Genomic DNA, 17,720 nt, shown 5'->3' on the forward strand with positions numbered 1-17,720 from the left:
TATTGTATCATAATAAACAAGATAATCAATTTCCATCTCTTTAGATGTCCCCTTTTATATGTGCATCCCACATAATGACCTAAAACAAGTTTGCCATAATGTAACACGTCTATTCTTTTTCACGTCTCCAGATACCTTTATTTTACATTTTTTCCAATATGACAATTCCCATCAACTACCATAATAACTGACATATTGACTAAAACAAATGGATGTAACAGCTCAAATAATAATTCTTTATCTTTTAAATTTATTGGTGCATAAATTGCTATAAAGCATGTCATGTCTTACGTATATGGTACAGATGTTACGAATAATTAATCTGCTTACAATCCCAACCAACACATCTAACACTACAAACCATTATTCAACAATAATACAAACCCTGAACATAAATCATTTATGAAACCTCATATAACATTTGTTCCCCTTAATTTTTCTACCTGATTTTTGGGGATATCTGTTAAATGTCCGATGTCCAGTAAGCATGTAACATTTGCTTTAGTTTTATTACAGATATCTTGAATTGTATCTCTTCTATGCTCACTAGTAATGGTGTTCATATTCAGACAGAGTAAAGAGAAGCTATCGCTCACCTTCTTTCATTTTTTGCTTCTTATCTTAGACTTCTTTTCTATAATCTTTTTCTTATAGTACTAGTAGTATTTTTTCTTCAATGCCATCACTTATATCTGTTTCCAGTACTTTTCATGTTTACTTTTCCTTGCCTCCAAACCATTTCCTCTGGCTCCAAATTTCTTTATCATGTTTCTTCACTTTCCGTGTAACATCCATAGTGGACTCCTGTCCAGGAACATCATGTTTATCTATTATCTGGCTCTAAGATAACTCTGCACCTTCACCAGGTTCATCCTCATCGATCATTCTTTGAATATGTCCATTGGTAATCCATCTTCATTTAGAATGGTAACTTTTATCTATCCCCATTCCGCTGCATAACGTGCAGCTTCCTCCTCTCTGTACTCCATTCTGTGACCACACTTTGTCTTGTCACAAAACTTCCTCTTACTTAAGCAATTTGAAGAGTTCCCCGATACCCCTGCCAAATTTCTCCTTGTAAAAACCAACTAAAAATGCCAAATACTGCTAAAATGCATAGGGATGAGCTGATACCCCTGCCAAATTTCTCCTAGTAGTATAAATATCACCTCATATCTGCCCTGAAAAGTGGTCACTAGCCAAGTGGAATTATCCAATTAACAAAGGATAGATAGGTAGGTAAATAGATAGATAGATAGATAGATAGATAGATAGATAGATAGATAGATAGATAGATAGTCATTTTTAGATAATAGTTTACAACCTCATGAAAGAGAAAAAATATTTTTGCATGTATGGAGCTTCATTTATCTATTGGCAAAACTTAAACATGCTCAGTACAAGGCTGGATATTAATTTTCCACAACAGATTTGGTAAGCTATTTGCATCATTTTAATATTAACTGAGTTTGAAAGCATTATCCCAAATTTCTAGAGTTCTTACTTGAATAAAAGTTCTTTGAATTTTATGAGAATTTTTTGTACAGTTGAATGGAGCTCAGTTGTAGGTATGTTTGCCCTCTATTATGTTAATTTAGTAGTGGAATACTTGGAGTGTGTTTTATTCTTACTTGGTTTCCTGTACAAGACACTGTATTAACAGTTTATTGATTTATTTTTAATTTATGAAGTCACATATGACCAAAATTATGGATCACTGAAACATGGAGAAAACAGTGTTAACATTTGTTATATGACCAGAGGAAAATAAAATTGTCTTTTTGCATGTAGAATTTAAGGCAAGAGAATCGAGGAGGTCAAAACTAAACAGAAGAAAAACTTATTGATGCATTTTAAGAGGACAAAAGTTGTGTTTAAGTGCAGACAACGCTGAAGGACTTTAAAATAGATTTTCAGTAGACACAAAGAAAGAACCTATGCAGAAAGTATGGTTCAGGCCGAATGCCACAAGAAAAAGAAGGAAACGCCACAAAAGACGGAAAGCACAACGCATACTGAAGGCTGAAGTAAAATATCTTTATTGTGTGACTGTTTATTTCCCTTAAGTACTGCCCTAGTTTAAGAATGGACTCATTCTTAGCTGATGTGTAAGCAGTAAAAGCATAGATTTCCTGTAGAACAGCTTATGAATGTAGTAGGTATGTTGGCTATCTACTAGACTCAAAAGTGTAAAGTCGGAGGACGTTAATCTGATCTTTCCCTTGTTGCAGGTGTTCTTCCTCCTCTCATTCATTAGGGCTGAAAAATGAAACCTAATTGGAAAATGTTTCATGTCAGAGGGACACTACCATTGTGGATCCGTGGCCATAATATTTTGTTCAGCGTGTACTAGTAACCCCCTGCATGGCATAAAAGAGGCACGACTAGACATGTGCATTTATGCATTAGAATATTACAAAGATGTAAGATATAACCAAGTTAGGAGTCTTGTGACTAAACATTTTTCCAAAGTGTCATAATTACAATTATGAATTTTTAAAATGTAAGGTTACAGATCGGGTGCCACATGTATTTAAAACACGCTGAGTTCCAAGCACGTGAGTAATGAAATTACAAGGAAAGCACTTCACTTGTTATACTATCTACTTAAATGTTACGAAATATCCACTTTCTGAATTCTGCTACAAAATCATTAAATGACTAGTTAAAGAAATAATGAAAGGTAATTCAAATTTTGTAATTGGAAAGACAATTAACTGTTTGCTATAAATGTGATTGCAAATGAAATAGAAATGTAAAGATTGAAAGAGAACACCCAAGGTACCATCTCATAATAAAATAATGATGAAACTAAATACACCCATTTTTCTTTTCTGTTTTTTTTTTAGTCTGGTATTACAGAAAATAGTTTTAAAAATGTATTGTAAACTGAAATGTGATTCAAAAATCTGTTACATTGCCAGATATGACTGTTTCTGACACCCTGGATCCAGTGCCCATCAACTACAATGTATTTATATATATATATATATATTGCTAGATAGCTATAACTATAGATACATATATAGATATCATTCTGACATTCTGACGTAGTATAGTAGAAATTTCATAACACTACAGTATTATTGAAAGCCACAATATACGGAAAGGAACTACAACTGCCTACAAGACTGAGCATAAGTAAAAAGCAGAGGGAGAGAGGGAGTAGCCTGATATCTGCTAGGGTAACTGTAGGGTCTAATGGAATGGAAATTGTTAAAAAAGGCAATCCTATGTGCAAAGGTAAGGATACTAGTGTATCATATCATATCATATCACATCACATCATATCATGATAAGTAAAACTGCCAGGACAGATCCTTGAGCAACCACTAGACAAATCATTGGCTGTGTAAGTCAGGACAACATTCCTTAAGTATGGTAGATATCCTCCCCATTGTTTGCTAAAGACAAAGCTGGCAGGTCCTTTGGGTGGGTGAAATTGTATTTTATATACAGCCTAGGCAGAGGTGGTGAATGCAATGTACACCGCATCACTGATAAGACACAAGTCAAAGTCTGTCATGGTTAAAATGAACCTGCTGAAAGCATACAGCTGAAAACATTATGATGTTTAAGGTCAAAGCCAAAGAGATGACTACGTGAACAAGACTGACAGCTAGCGTGTTAAATCCTGTAATTGTTTTCTAACTAATTTTAACACAATTACTTAAGGACATGAGGGAAGGACACCAGTATGGGAGAATAGAGGGCTTATACTAACAGCTTCTCCATCCCACCTCACATCACAGCTAACCAACCCTGTGCAAAAAAGCTCTTTGCCTGATAAGACATGTACACCCCAAGGCTTTTCATCTAACCCTGTCTTCTTTTCCTACCTTCCTTTTCATAAATGTGACCTGCTGCCAAATGTTTTAATTAACGTTGTTTCAAACATAAGCAATCACAAGGGTGTGAAAGAGATGCAACTATAAATACATCTATACCACACTGTAAGCTACTATAGTGATCTTAAGTTTGACATTTTACCTCGATACAGCAATTTCCCAACTTCAGTTCTTAGATAAGTCTTGTTTTCTCCAGTGCTGTTACTGAGTCCATTACAATAGTATGGATAAGACATGCACGCACCAAGGTTAGATTCAGTTTTTTGTGACTATGCATACTTTTCTGTATACTCTGGTGTAATCATATGTGTATCTGTAACTTATTATAGCATATTACTAGCTTTTGCACTATGTAAAAATAGCACACATATCATCTGCTCTGTGAATTCTGAACTATTATGCATATTCCTTAGTGTTTGCAAATTATTGTTTTTCTGCATAGTGCAAAGATCTTTAGAGACTCCAGCCCAAGCTTCTAACCAATAACCTGTTCCCCAAACCTGTAGTTTTAGTTTGTAACGGTTTGACATTTTAGTTTTTTTTTTTAGGTCAGTGAACTAAGTAAACAAATGACATGTTTGCTTGCTTATTTAAAACTAGCAGTAAGTTTTCTGGAGTGCAAGAAGAAAAACTTAAAAAAAACTTCATTTCCAGGTGCAATCCACAGGAAATGAGAAACTGTAACATATAGTAAATAAACAAAGACAATATTTTAGGTGACAATTGCAAGAGTTCGCCAAAGATCTCTCTTTGTTTGTATTCTTTGCACAATGACAAAATACCGCACATGGATGGCTGTTGCATTTTCTCCAGCACCAAGTATGGTTTGAGAAAACTGAGGTAGCATTGCAAAACTAATTATCTCCTCTTTTATTATTGTTAAAATGGCATCTTTTAAATAAAATATTTTTAAATAAAATATTAAAATAGTGCTATACAGTCCATACAAAAAGCACCAGAGGAAGAAAACAGAAAGGGTACATAAATGTATTAAAAAGATATAGTGAATATAGGTGATACATTCCACTTACTACATTAATAAATAAACAAGCAAATAAACTTTATGAACTGCCTATGCAATGCAGTCAATTTTGATTACAAAGCATTTGACTCAAATGGGATTAATAAATGCTTCGATTAATCTACCACTGAATTTATTTAATTAGTATACACATTATGCAGTTGGGGTTTGTACAACACATGATACAGAAGCCTACGTCCAGGGCTGAGCGTTACAGCTATAGCTTTGTTTTGGGCTTCCAGTCATTCTTGCTGTATAGACTGCGATAACAGATCCATAGGGTGGCATATTATAATTCAGTGTAACTGCTATCTGTTGTAGTGTGCATGAAATTATATTTATAACCTGATTCACCAAGGTTACTATGTAACTTGTGAAAAGCGTTTGGCACTAACAACCATTTCCTACAACTCAACAAAATGCCAAAAGCTGAAGCAGCAACAGGCATATTTACCATTTTGTGGTTTTCACATAATATTCAAGTCAAACCCTACTGTCTTTTATGGCAGACAACTAATGCTTGTCCTTAACAACTGCAGGTGTCCCTCACAGACCAGTGTTGCAACAGCTTTTATCTGCCATCTACAGGTTCATAGGTTTGTATTAGGCAGTCAGCCCAGGAGATCATTAGAAGCCTAGCAACTGCAATACCATCTAGTTTCTCCCTCACTTTGTAATGGTCTGAGAAGGCAGCCCAAAGTTAAATTTAAGGTTCCCCACCTACTCATCAAGGTTTATTTTAAACAGGGTTGTGGAGCTTCTTTGTTTGACAATGGTTAGGGGATTCCTTAAAATAATGTCTGTTCCTCTAAAAGGTTCTGACCTGTTGCTATTGCAATGTAGATTTAATGGGCACTGATAGCTACTACAGCCTTTTTTTAGAAGTAGGATGAAGCTGGAACTAAATTAGGCAGAATTAGATATTTTATAACCTTGTAGGCCAGGCCTAGCTTACCCTTGCAATAACCTATACAAGACAGAGTAGAATGATAACACTTTTAGATGTTATGCATAAATTAAAGAGCTCATATCCAAAAGTTTCTTGGTGAGGAATCTTTGTGGTTTCTCAAGTTAGGTAGTATGTCTGGATACACAGATGCATACCAAAGGAAGATTATATTCTATTATGGGCACAATTAGGAGTAAATAGAGGAGACAATAAATTCCTTGGCGTGTCAGGATATACCCTGGGTGATTCCTTGGGCTAGGTAGAAAGATTTGAGAAATACCGATGAGTAGTACAAAACCAACTAAAAAATACCAAACACTACTAAAATGCACAGGGACAAGCTGCCTGTATTTTCTTACCTCCTATAATGCCTCCTTTTTTCCAATTTTAAATTGTAGTGGTGATGTTCATTTTTAAGTCAACAATTTACATATATCTGCTTCACAACATTTTTCAAATACTTTCAATGGATTGTGCAAAATAGGATTATAAAGAGATGGTCTACAAATCCTACTAGTAAATTAAGCATGCTGGTATAAAATTTTAACTCGAATAGGGTTCTAGTCAAATTCACCCTACCAGAAGGAAGAAAATTTAACCCCAACCCCAACAATTTCATTTGAATTTCAGAAAATTCACATTGCATTAAGTTAAACACTTTACTAGAACAACTCACAGTATGGCCATCAAAAAAATTCTTTTAAATGTCCTTTTTTCATTGCCTCCGGCTTCTTCCTCTGTTTTGATTCAACTGATGTCAATTTCTCTGGATTCTGAGTGAGTTTTCTGCCTCTGGATCAAGCTGGTCACCCCCAGAAGCAATAAAATTCAGTGGATACAGCGGCAGTTAAGTACTAACCCCATCTAAGCTGAACTGCTGAAGATCACTAACTTCTTCACTGAGACCTTTCCTCTCATCATTTGAATGAATGACATAATTTCAGATGATAGTTGTCTCTGTCCTTAAAAGAGCCACATTTTCCTTCATTGGAATACTGTTCATTTTCTCTAAATTCTGTTTTTTCTACAAAGATTTTTCAACATTTAAGGGATAAGCTATCTTATTGTCATAAGCTTTAATATCCCTTAAAATTTTTCTCTGTTTATGAATGATGACGGTTTTCTCATCTGTCTTAAGTACTGGACAGTCACATCATAAGCAGTATCCCAGATTGCAAGAATGGCCTCTCTAGTGGTGAGGGGAAAAAAACTACTCAGAAATTCTCAATAACCCTCTAAAGAGGGTTCGTTTTAGGAGGAAGGGTTCACTTCAGGGTCATCGTATGGCCAGGGTTTCATAATCCCAGTCCTGTGTAGCCTGAGAATGGAGCAGCTCTAGTGTGAATCGTTTTGTTGGTCTGTCCCCCTGCTCTTATGTACCTGTGGGAGCAAGGCTATGTTTATTTTTAATTTATGTTTCCTTTAAGATTTGCTTTTATTATTTTAATTTAAAAAGTTTTTTCTATAAGTTTAGGAACAGTTGTGAGGTTTGCTCATTGGTGGCCCTAGTCCTCATGGAAAGAACCTCTCTAAGGGAAGTAAAGCCCGTTGTTGAAGCTTTATTCCTTTTGTACCTGTGCAAAAGGTTTTATCTAACTTTTATCTTAAAGGACAGTATGTCCATCAAAAAATCCTTTTAAAAGTCCTTGTGTGTGTGTTTGTGTATGTCGGGCTTTAGTCCATAGACTTGACATTAGCTGCTAGTATGTTTTAGATCCTTTTGCAGAATATGGGTATCTGCTGCAAGGTTAATGGCAGTGCCAAGTTTGTAGTCACCAGCAAACCTCATTAGGGAGCATGTGCCACACCCCTCATTTTGTGAGTTATATCTGTGAGCCTGTTAGCTATCTAGTGGGTTACACAGGGGTTTCATATTTAAACAGGTGAGTTTATCAGAATGTGACATAGTATCAGAGGTCTTCACTAAGTCCACATAAGCAGTGTACACTGATTTGCACCATCAGTGCTTCAATCACCTTCTCAAAGGAGTCCACCAGATGTAGTACACAGGAACCGTTCACAAAGCCAAACTGACTGGGGTTGAGAGCTTGTCGGTGACGATATCTTAGCTTATGAGATCTGATCTAATATGTTCCACGAGTTTACAAATAATACTGGTAAGGCTAATTGGTCTATAATTCTCAGCATCAATGGTAGTGCAGCCTTGCGAAGGGGTACCAGTATGGCCATTCTCAAGATCGTTGGCTCATATCCAGTGGACAGACTGAGACTGAAGAGGTTTACAAGGGAGTATATGAGGCTATGGTTAATACAGACTAGAAGACAGCCTTATATGTTGTCAGAAGCCAAACAGCTAGCTAGCATATTTTGTTTTGGAAAGATGAGTGGGGACCTGATCAGAGATAACTTCACTCTTCCACCCAAAAAGTCTTTACGGCAGCAGAAAAATGGTTCCAACATATCTGTCTCCTCCTTAATCCCAAAAAAAACAAATTACTACTTTTCACCCCAACCCTTAAATCTGCCCCTATCTCCTTTTTCATTGTGTCTGACAATGGCACTATCATTAAACCTGATTGTTCCACTAAACTACTAGGCGTTACAATAGACAATCAACTAAACTTTGACTGTCACATTGATCTAACCATCAAGGCTGTTAATAAAAAGATAGGTGCCCTCTATAGACTTAAGCCCTTTCTTACTGCAACCACCAGAGTGTCTCTTGCCCAAACTCATCTCATCTCTACACTATTGTATGCCTCTCCATCTTTTATCAACATTTCATAAGCTAACCTTCAGAAGCTTGCCACAGCCTACCATAGTATTGCCAGGTTTGCCACAGGTTCCCCATTTTGTACTCAACATTGTCTTAATCTCAAAAACCTTAACTGGCTTGAACTTCAAAATCTAATTCTCCTGCATCAATTAGTCATCATATATAAAATTCTCCATTACCCCTCTAATACACCCATACTTAATAACCTCATTGCCCCATACAAGAATCTTACTTCCCTTCGCTCAGCCAGCAAACTTCTAGTAGCCACTCTCAAATCTCATAATAAAGCAGGTGACTCCTTATTTACTAATGCTGTTGGCTCATACTGGAATAAACTTCCCATAGAACTGACCACTTTAGGCTCATCTCACCTTTTCAAAAAACAACTAAGAAACTATTTTAAATCCCACTGGCTATGCCCCTGCTCTAATCCTGACTGAGCTCAGCAAACAATCCCTCTCTACAGTCCTCTCCATTCACTTCTACTTGCCTCTATCACTACTTCTATCCCTCCAGTGTAGTACACCTAGCGTCCCACCTGCTTATTAATTTTCCTATACTATCTTTTCTCCTTATAGTTGATATATTACTGCAACCTGTCATCTCTCCTTTTATGGAACCTAGATGCTGATCCCTACTGTGCAAATCTCTATCTTAAAACTAGTGCCCTGGCACAAAATGTTTATCCTAATTTGTTAATAGTGTAAATATTTATAGACTCTTTACGTGTTACTATTTTCTTTCTTCTTCATTTTTTAGCAGTCCTACTCTTGCAAATATTATGGGATAATGATTCCTCGCTATTGTTTAGTTCTTGTTAAAGTGCTTCTGCATTGTTACTATACTACATGAGAATGTTTCTTTATTTGCTTATATGTTTGTATATTTTTTGTTTATTGTAAGTCACTAGTATATAGTGGAGCTTTTCTCCTCGGGCCTCTGCTGAAAATGGACATGCATCCAGCCAGACTAGCCCGGTCAACAAATGTAAAATAAATAAATAAATAAATAAATAAAATAACTGTTTGGGAGGAAGGCAGGGACTGAGTAGCATAGTGGGACGTGGGTAAGGGAGAGTACAATGAGTGTGGAGCTAAATTAATTTGTAACTTTGTGTCAGAGTAGCTGATACCATTTGAGATCAGTTCTGGCAAAGCTGAGTATTATGTTGAATTTCCTGATATAGTAAAAGAAGGCCTTATGAATATCTTTGGAAGAGATTGGAGGCATGGTGATATTCAGCTCATACTTAGCTATGCAACGTTTGATGCTATACCTGATTTATTTGCACACCTTTTTGTGATCTCTACTCGAACAGGTGGATTTCAGTTTATTCCTTGATGCTATAAGTTTCTTTCTTTTACTGTGGAGTTTGGCAATGTCTGGATGTTACCACAGGGTTTATTCTTAAATCTACCATCATACTTATGACAGATAGGAACAGACATTTTGATGCAAGAGTTTAGCTAAGAGTAGAAATTAACATACTAAGCTACTGTTTTTCTTATAGCATCTCTGGGAGGTGAAGAGCTTTTAGATTTTCTCATGTTGTCAGAGTATGCTAGGAGGTTGACTTCAGAGAAATCCCTAAATGGTACAGGGTTGGATAGAATCTTGGGTTAGGTTCTTAAGGAAAATGTGACAGTCTGGTAGTCTACTTTAATCATGGAGAGGGAAACATTGGGATTGGTGAAGGCAGGTGCTATGCAAATAAAACAAGCTCATGAAAATTAGAATCTCTACTGGGGAGGACACTATTTGCTCAAATTAATTGGAATTAATAAAATTAAGAAACTGTTGTGCATATGTGTTGTTGGTGGTGTATGTTTGCCAGTTTTTGGACAGGTAGCTGAAGTCCCATAGAATGACTGTATTGGGTTCAACAGTTAAGAACTCTAAATGGGTGTAGTAAGTATTATGGACAGCTGAAGAAACAGAGGGGATTCAATAGTTGGCAGTTTTATGGGAAATGGACTTTTTTTATCAATGATGTCCAAGAGTTTAAGGCTATTATCATGCTGGGTTTGCCATGAGGTAGTGGGATTACATATTAATATGGATATGTCCCCATTCTCACCAGAGGATCTCAGTGAACGATAGGCATTACACCCTGATAAGGAGGGAGTAATATCAGTATACCGGAAGTACATTTCAGCAGTTATACAGATATGTATGCTTTACAGTCAGAAAAATTTCAGACTCAGGCATTTTCTTGTTTAGACTGCTAGCATTCAGCACTACCAAGTTGATCCAGGCCTGAATTTGCTATATTGGAAGCACTACACGACTGACTCTGACCAAAAAAGGTTACTGTTGGGGTGGAAAATGGATTAGCTCACCTGGGGAGAGAGATGAAGGCTGTTCCCAGCAAAGCAGGGAGATCTGTTGACCATCTCATCCCATGATAACACACACACCCCTTTGATTGATACCAATTACAGAACCAATTGTAAACGTCAAGGTGACCACAAGACATCACTCAAGACAACTTTTTTAGCCTTAGTCACAAGCATAGAGAGCTCAATCTTCTCTTTGTGTTCATCTGTACCACAGTGGAGCATTTAGGATCATTCAGCCCAACGTGAGCAATGACAAGGTTGTGTTTGTGTACTTAGGGGCAAAGGAGTTAAGGATGACTTCAGTAATCTTAGTGCCTTAAGGGGACCTAATTATTACTCCTAGTATAGCCTACTGAGTGGAACATCAGTATACCTGATAGTGCTGCTATTACTAGACCACTGCCGTGGGTGGTCACATGCTCTGGTAGCCTTAAGGGCTTAGGCATGCAGCTCAAGTGAAACTTATTTCAGAAGGAAATAAAGTTGAAAGGGTGGATGTGTGAGTGAGTGTGTGGTGGGTGAGGCACAGGCTAGTGGTTGAAGTCTGGTTCTAAGGTGCATTGTCTAGGAGGCTTGAGAAGGGGTTTCTTCAGTAATTCAGTGTATGAGGTCTTAGTGCTTGAGATGGGCTGCAATCGGGTGGGGGTATGCTGTTGACTAACAACAATGGATGTGAGAGGTTTGCCTCAAGTTGAATAAGTATTTACACCTCTCAGACATGGATTCTGTTAGGTAGCAGTAAAGGATTGTCATTGAATATGAGGCAGTTACTACACTGCCTCAATATGCTTAGTATCAGCAGGCCGTCAAAAGATGAAGGAAGGGCGAGCACAATGGCAACAGCTGAAAACTGGAAATCAGTGATAAGTGAGTTCTCTTCGAATATGTACACACCTCTTCGCTCTTATCCCACCTTTCACCAGGATGTGCAGACAAACCCTTAGCAAGATTTAAACCGACTGCATTGATGACTAAATGATAATGGATCCCTCTTCAAACCACAAAGTCTTGATTCATGCTGTTGCAAAATACAAATATAACCCTGGACAGTGTAGCCCTTCTTAACATCACATCAAGGACAAACCCTTAGTTCAACATTTTAACTGTCTAGGGTACGTTGAGGTGCAAAATGTGACTCTGATCGAACATGTAAATTCTAGCACTGCCAAAGTTAATAAAGAACTTGAATTTTTCTACAGGCTCAAAAGTTATGCCATACCATGCAGAAAATGTAAGTTTGCACAGCCTTACACCTATCCTACCTGCTCTTCAGATGCATTATGCTGTCAAACCCTCATAACTGCATATCGTCTACAACAGGAAGGGTAGATTCATTGTTAACCTTCCTACCAAGACTCATTACTGCAGTACAATGTCATATTGCTGGGGTAATGGTGCACACAACAGGCTGTACTAAGTTACATCATGAATTAATTTACCTCATCAAACTGGTTGTTTAATTCTTTATGAAGGTTCTATTCAGAGTACTCTTTGTGAATCACTGAGTGTAGCCCATTAATAGTACTGCAACGTTATGAGAGACTTCTGCAAGCTGCAATGTTCAGTTTTTGTACCTTACCTTTTTTCATAAAAAAACATTAACTGAATGCAAAGTTATATACTTCAGTTTCTATGTTATGATCTGGTCTATATCACATCGTCAAATCACAATTAAGCTAATGCTTCTTCGTTGAACACCTATTCAGCGAACATACTATTCATTGAACTAACTTTCATTGAAAAGTTTCACAGGACAAACTGATGGTTGGCCACCATCTGGAATTTGCCCTTTTCCCCACTGCAGTGCGATCTTGGAGTTGGTATATTTAGTTAGGGTGGGGGGGTATAGCCCCCCACCTGCATAGGAGTTAAGTTTTATAGTTTTGTTTATGGTCGCTAAGACCACCATTGCCCTAGGAAACTTTTCACTGAAAAGTAAGTTTGATGAATATTATGTTCATTGAATAGGTGCTCCACAAAGAGGAGTTCACTTAATTGTGATTCGACAATGTGCTATAGACCCGTTATGAGCATTGGAAGCAAACATGCTCCACTTAGTGCACTAACCTAACAGTAAGTTACAAAACTTCAACTTAATTGTCCCTCACAGATATAATCCCTTCCTTTTTGTATTTGCTATCTTAACAGTGATTTTACTTAATAGTGAGTTACTTAAAACTGCAATCTAAACATTCAAGAAATAGAATTTACATAGACATACTTTTAACTAAGTAAAATATGCTTTGCACCTAAATATTAAAAAGGCTTTATCTCTGTGGGATGAAGACACATTATTTGTTGTCGATACAGGCACTCTTATAATATATCTTTAAAATTGGTCTACCTGTAATTAATTTTCCTAACATATGCACTTATTGGGGTGGGTTCCAAAAAGTATATGGAGCACTTTGGGTCTCTACCATGAAAGGCACTCTCACCCAAGTTGGCTAGAACTCCAAATTCTTAAAAAGACCAGTAGACTAAAACAGGATTTTCCACAACTGTACCAAACTGAGTAGAAACATGCCATCTGTAGAAACTCAAGGCATGGAGAGCTCATTGAGACAATATGTCTGTAAGTACAGAAGAACATGTAGTAAAAGGAACTGTCTGTTTAAAATATAAAACCACAGATAATCAATTATATGTTAAAAGATCACAGCTATACCGCATGGAAAAAGGAAGGATCAAAATATATTTTATATGACTACGACCAAAAGACACATAACAAAAGCAGCGTCCAGGGGCAGATCAATATATTGGCTACTTGGCAGCATCCATTTTAAATGCAAAACTATAGTTGAAAAAGTTTATAATATATATATATATATATATATATATATATATATATATATATATATATTTTTTTTTTTTTACAGTCAGCTTTTTTGTGTCAGGACACAGAACTCTATAACTTCTAATTTCTGTAATACAAAAATATGGCTTACTTGGCTGTTTTTTAGCAGCCCTGCATTTACACATAATTCCCAATAGAGAATAAAGCTATTTTGTGGGGGCAGAAAGGGTGCTTTAGTAGGGCACTGGTTGAGTTAATAAAGGAAACAGCAGTCAGCCATTTCCCATTGGCTGTGTCAGGTGGCCAGTACCTGAGGCAACCTGAATGAAAATGTCCAAATCAAAATTAAAGAGTAAGAGTTGCTATGGATGATCTCAGACAAGTGTTAGCATAGGGCAAACATAGCTTTTTTTTTTTATTAAATAATATGTTAGTTCACTCTGCTGTGTGATTACTTGCTGACATTTATTCTTCTGTTCAGCAATGTCACTGCAAGCTATCTGTATACATTTTCTGTTTCATATATTTAACATTTATTGTGGTAGAGTTCTGTCCAGTACTAGTTTCACTGGCCATTATTTATCCATTTGTTCACTCACTCATTTAATTGCAATCAGATAGCTGAAGTGGTTGTAACTGGTGTGTGTGTGTGTGTGTGTGTGTGTGTGTGTGTGTGTGTGTGTGTGTGTGTGTGTGTGTGTGTGTGTGTGTGTGCACATGTATACGTGTTGCGGAAGAGGCTGCAATGGGTTTTGCTATTTGTGTCTGACAGAAACAAGTTGAAATCATATTACCTTGACTCTTATTAATCCACTCATCTGATCACAGTCAGACATCTGAGATGTGTGTAGGAAATGAAGTGGCTGTAACTGGTGGGCATGTGTGTATGGTTGTGGGTTGCACTGTATGCATTTGACAGCAGCAAGCTGAAATACATTACTATGGCAATTGTTTATTTATATATTTAATTGTACACAATCAGACATCTAAGATGCATAATCAATAAAGTGGCTGTAATTGCTGCGTACCTGTGTGTGTGTGTGTGGGGGGGTGCAATGTATTACAGTATAGTTTGACAGCAATGTGCTCAAATATATTATCATGCTCTGTATTTATTTTATCACAAAGAGAAATCTGAAGAGTATGCAGTCAATAAAGTGGCTGTAATTTGTGGACAGGGAACCAGTCTGCAGATGAAATTGATTAGTCCCTGCTGTCACTTGGTCACAATTAAACTAGTCTTGATCTGACTTGACAAATTTTATGTGGGAGCAAAACAAGCTAACTATACTACTGTGACAAATATTATTCGGTACATAGAGATTATTTAATTTAGCTTATAAATGAATTCATTAGGAATTTTTGCAGAATCTCAGCAGACTCAACATTACTCTTAAGAATCATGGATATAATTCCCAGAATTTAATTAATTTCTCAGGTGTCTTGGTATACTGAAACCTGCTCACTCAGCTCATATGTCTGAAATGAACTTTCTGAAACTAGCTCTGGTTGATATTCTGAAGAGGAATAATGCTGCTGGAGAACTATTAAATACATGCCAAAGTATATGAACAGTTATTTATATAAAATTGCAGACATGCTTACAGCTGGTGCTACTGTAGTGTAGCCCTGGTCATTGCACATGTAGTCACCTCCTGCTTAAAAATCACCAGATAGCACTGCCAATATCTTTTATCCCCAGATAGTGTTTTACAGTGATGTGGATGCAGATGATGGCCACAAGAGGACAAGGTATGCTGTCTCACAGAAACATTCCAGTCTAGGCTGCTGCTGACAAGAACTTCTTATGTTTTCCAGCCTCATGACATATGAGCGACAAACATGTGCAAGATGTGAGACATGGCAGTCTGCAACACCCATACTGTAACACCCATGTGGTCTTAGAATGCCCCAGATGCAAATATATCCAGTATTAGGCAAATTCTGATTTGTAATCAGGCAAGGATTTTCTTGCCTCTGTGTGGACTTGTGCTATATAAGCACATGACACATAGCCAACACCTACTCTCCAGTCAGTAGTGTAACTTTTAACTTCTTTGCTCAAGAATCAAGGGCAGAGTTAAAAATTATTTGTGAACAAAGGCATTCAGTTGGGACAACTTTTAAATATTAACTGTAATTCGATTGTAAAGTTAGTACAACAACAGTTTTTTCATCAACATGCATTTTTTGAACAATGGTAAGTGTAAACTTCTAATGTCTGGCATTACTGAATAATAATATAAATATAATAGGAAACGGGTAAAAATATAGACAAAGTTGGGGACAGCTTGCAAAATCAGGGATAACTGAGAGATGTGTCAATCTCCTAGTCTAATAGCATATCTAGCAGGAGCTGCTGCTGACACCTTCCTGAGTTCTTCCTACTGCATGGTGTCAGTTTCAGTATCTTCAGCATATTTACCTGCAGGACAGATGCTGTCAGAAAAAGAGGCATTATAGTTTCCAAAAGTGTTATCCTTTGCTTTGTATAACAGGAAGGTAATTAATTAACCACCAGCTTTAAAGCACCCTATAAAAGTACCACAACACTCTGAACCTTCATGGATCACATGCTGTCTGCAGTGACAAAATAAATGCTCATTTCATCATTTAATCACATCACTTAAGGTGCCAATTTTGGAAATGACAAGTTGCAAAAGTGTTCACAACTTTTGACAGTGCTTTACCTAAGTGCAAACTTTTAGAGTTTAGCCCATTACATGGCTTCTTTAGTTCACTATAGCTTGTAACTGCCTAAATTTATTCAGCACCTTAATGCTGCATTTATAGTTTATTTAGTAAGCTCATTTAAACATTATTCCTGTTCTTGGATTTATTAACTTTCAGAATCAGACTCAGTATCTCTCTCTCTCTGTATGTATATATATATATATATATATATATATATATATATATATATATATATATATATTACATGCACACGCACACACACACACACACACACACACACACACACACGTGTGTGTGTGTGTTTATCTATATATCTGTATTATTGCATTGTGTGCATTTTATAACAACTGCAGACCTGTAACTTAGATAGGATGAAGGACACAAGGTGTTGAGGGCAAAACTTCCAGGTGCCAGTGATGTATGAGTGCAGAACTGACATTCATTTATGAAAAGCTGTATAAATAAATAAATGCTGATACTGCATTTGCAATTGCCAGTGAAGTTCTGTGTGTTTATTAACTGTAGCATGGTGCCACTTATGGAATTATGGAAATATATTTTTTTGGTCCTCAGCTTTGAGTGGAGTGAGGTAGTTTGGGAAACTGCTGAGAGTGCCAGCTATCCTGGTGACAGCTCTGGTTAACTGTACTGTGTTGTTTTAAATTATGCTGCCAGCTCTACTCTTTTTGTCCATGCTCTTATGTTTCTGATATTTTACTACCAGCATTTGGTTTATTTTTCTCATTTATGTTATAATTATATTATTATGTATGCTTGCCTTACATTTTCTTTTTGTGGTCCTCTGGTGTATTACCTTCTTGTAAGGTTAAAAAGTCCATTGGATCAGCCTGCATATCTTATTAGCACATGGATAAATAACTAATTAAATTCTTCATAATAATACTAACCTCTTATCCAGCTGTATGCTGATTTCCTTAAGCTGCAATGCCACTTAGTTGACAATGACACAATGTCAGGTTACTGAGGTAAAGGCAGTAACTTTGGTTTAGCTCTGTTTCATTATGGGTGGCACACTGGGGAAAATAGTTAACACTGCTGTCTCATTGCACTTGGATCTCCACATTAATCTCATCTGTGGTGTCCGTTGTGTGGAATTGGCACATTCTCTTTCTGTTTGGGTGGGTTTCACTGTGTGCCATGCCTTTTTCCCAGAGCCCAAATTCATGCTATAGATAAACTGGAAGTCCTCCAATTTGCCTATAGTTTTGCATAATATGTGAGAGAGGTATGTATACACACACTCACACACACACACACACACACACACACACACACACACACACACACACACACACGCACACACGTACCTTGTAG

The 17,720-nt window shown here is 36.9% G+C and overlaps 1 long non-coding RNA gene across 1 annotated transcript in view; it reads left to right on the forward strand.

Annotated features, from left to right (window-relative positions):
* Positions 1-2,820, forward strand: part of LOC122788331 — a 92,390-nt gene extending 89,570 nt beyond the window's left edge. Inside the window, exon 2 of the long non-coding RNA XR_006362641.1 lies at positions 1,792-2,820. This is a non-coding gene — a long non-coding RNA (uncharacterized LOC122788331). The remainder of the gene's footprint in view (positions 1-1,791) is intronic.
* The last annotated feature ends 14,900 nt before the right edge of the window (positions 2,821-17,720 follow it).

Source organism: Protopterus annectens, chromosome 13.part0 (genome assembly GCF_019279795.1).
Source record: "Protopterus annectens isolate FY-2018-M chromosome 13.part0, PAN1.0, whole genome shotgun sequence".
NCBI lineage: Eukaryota > Metazoa > Chordata > Ceratodontiformes > Protopteridae > Protopterus > Protopterus annectens.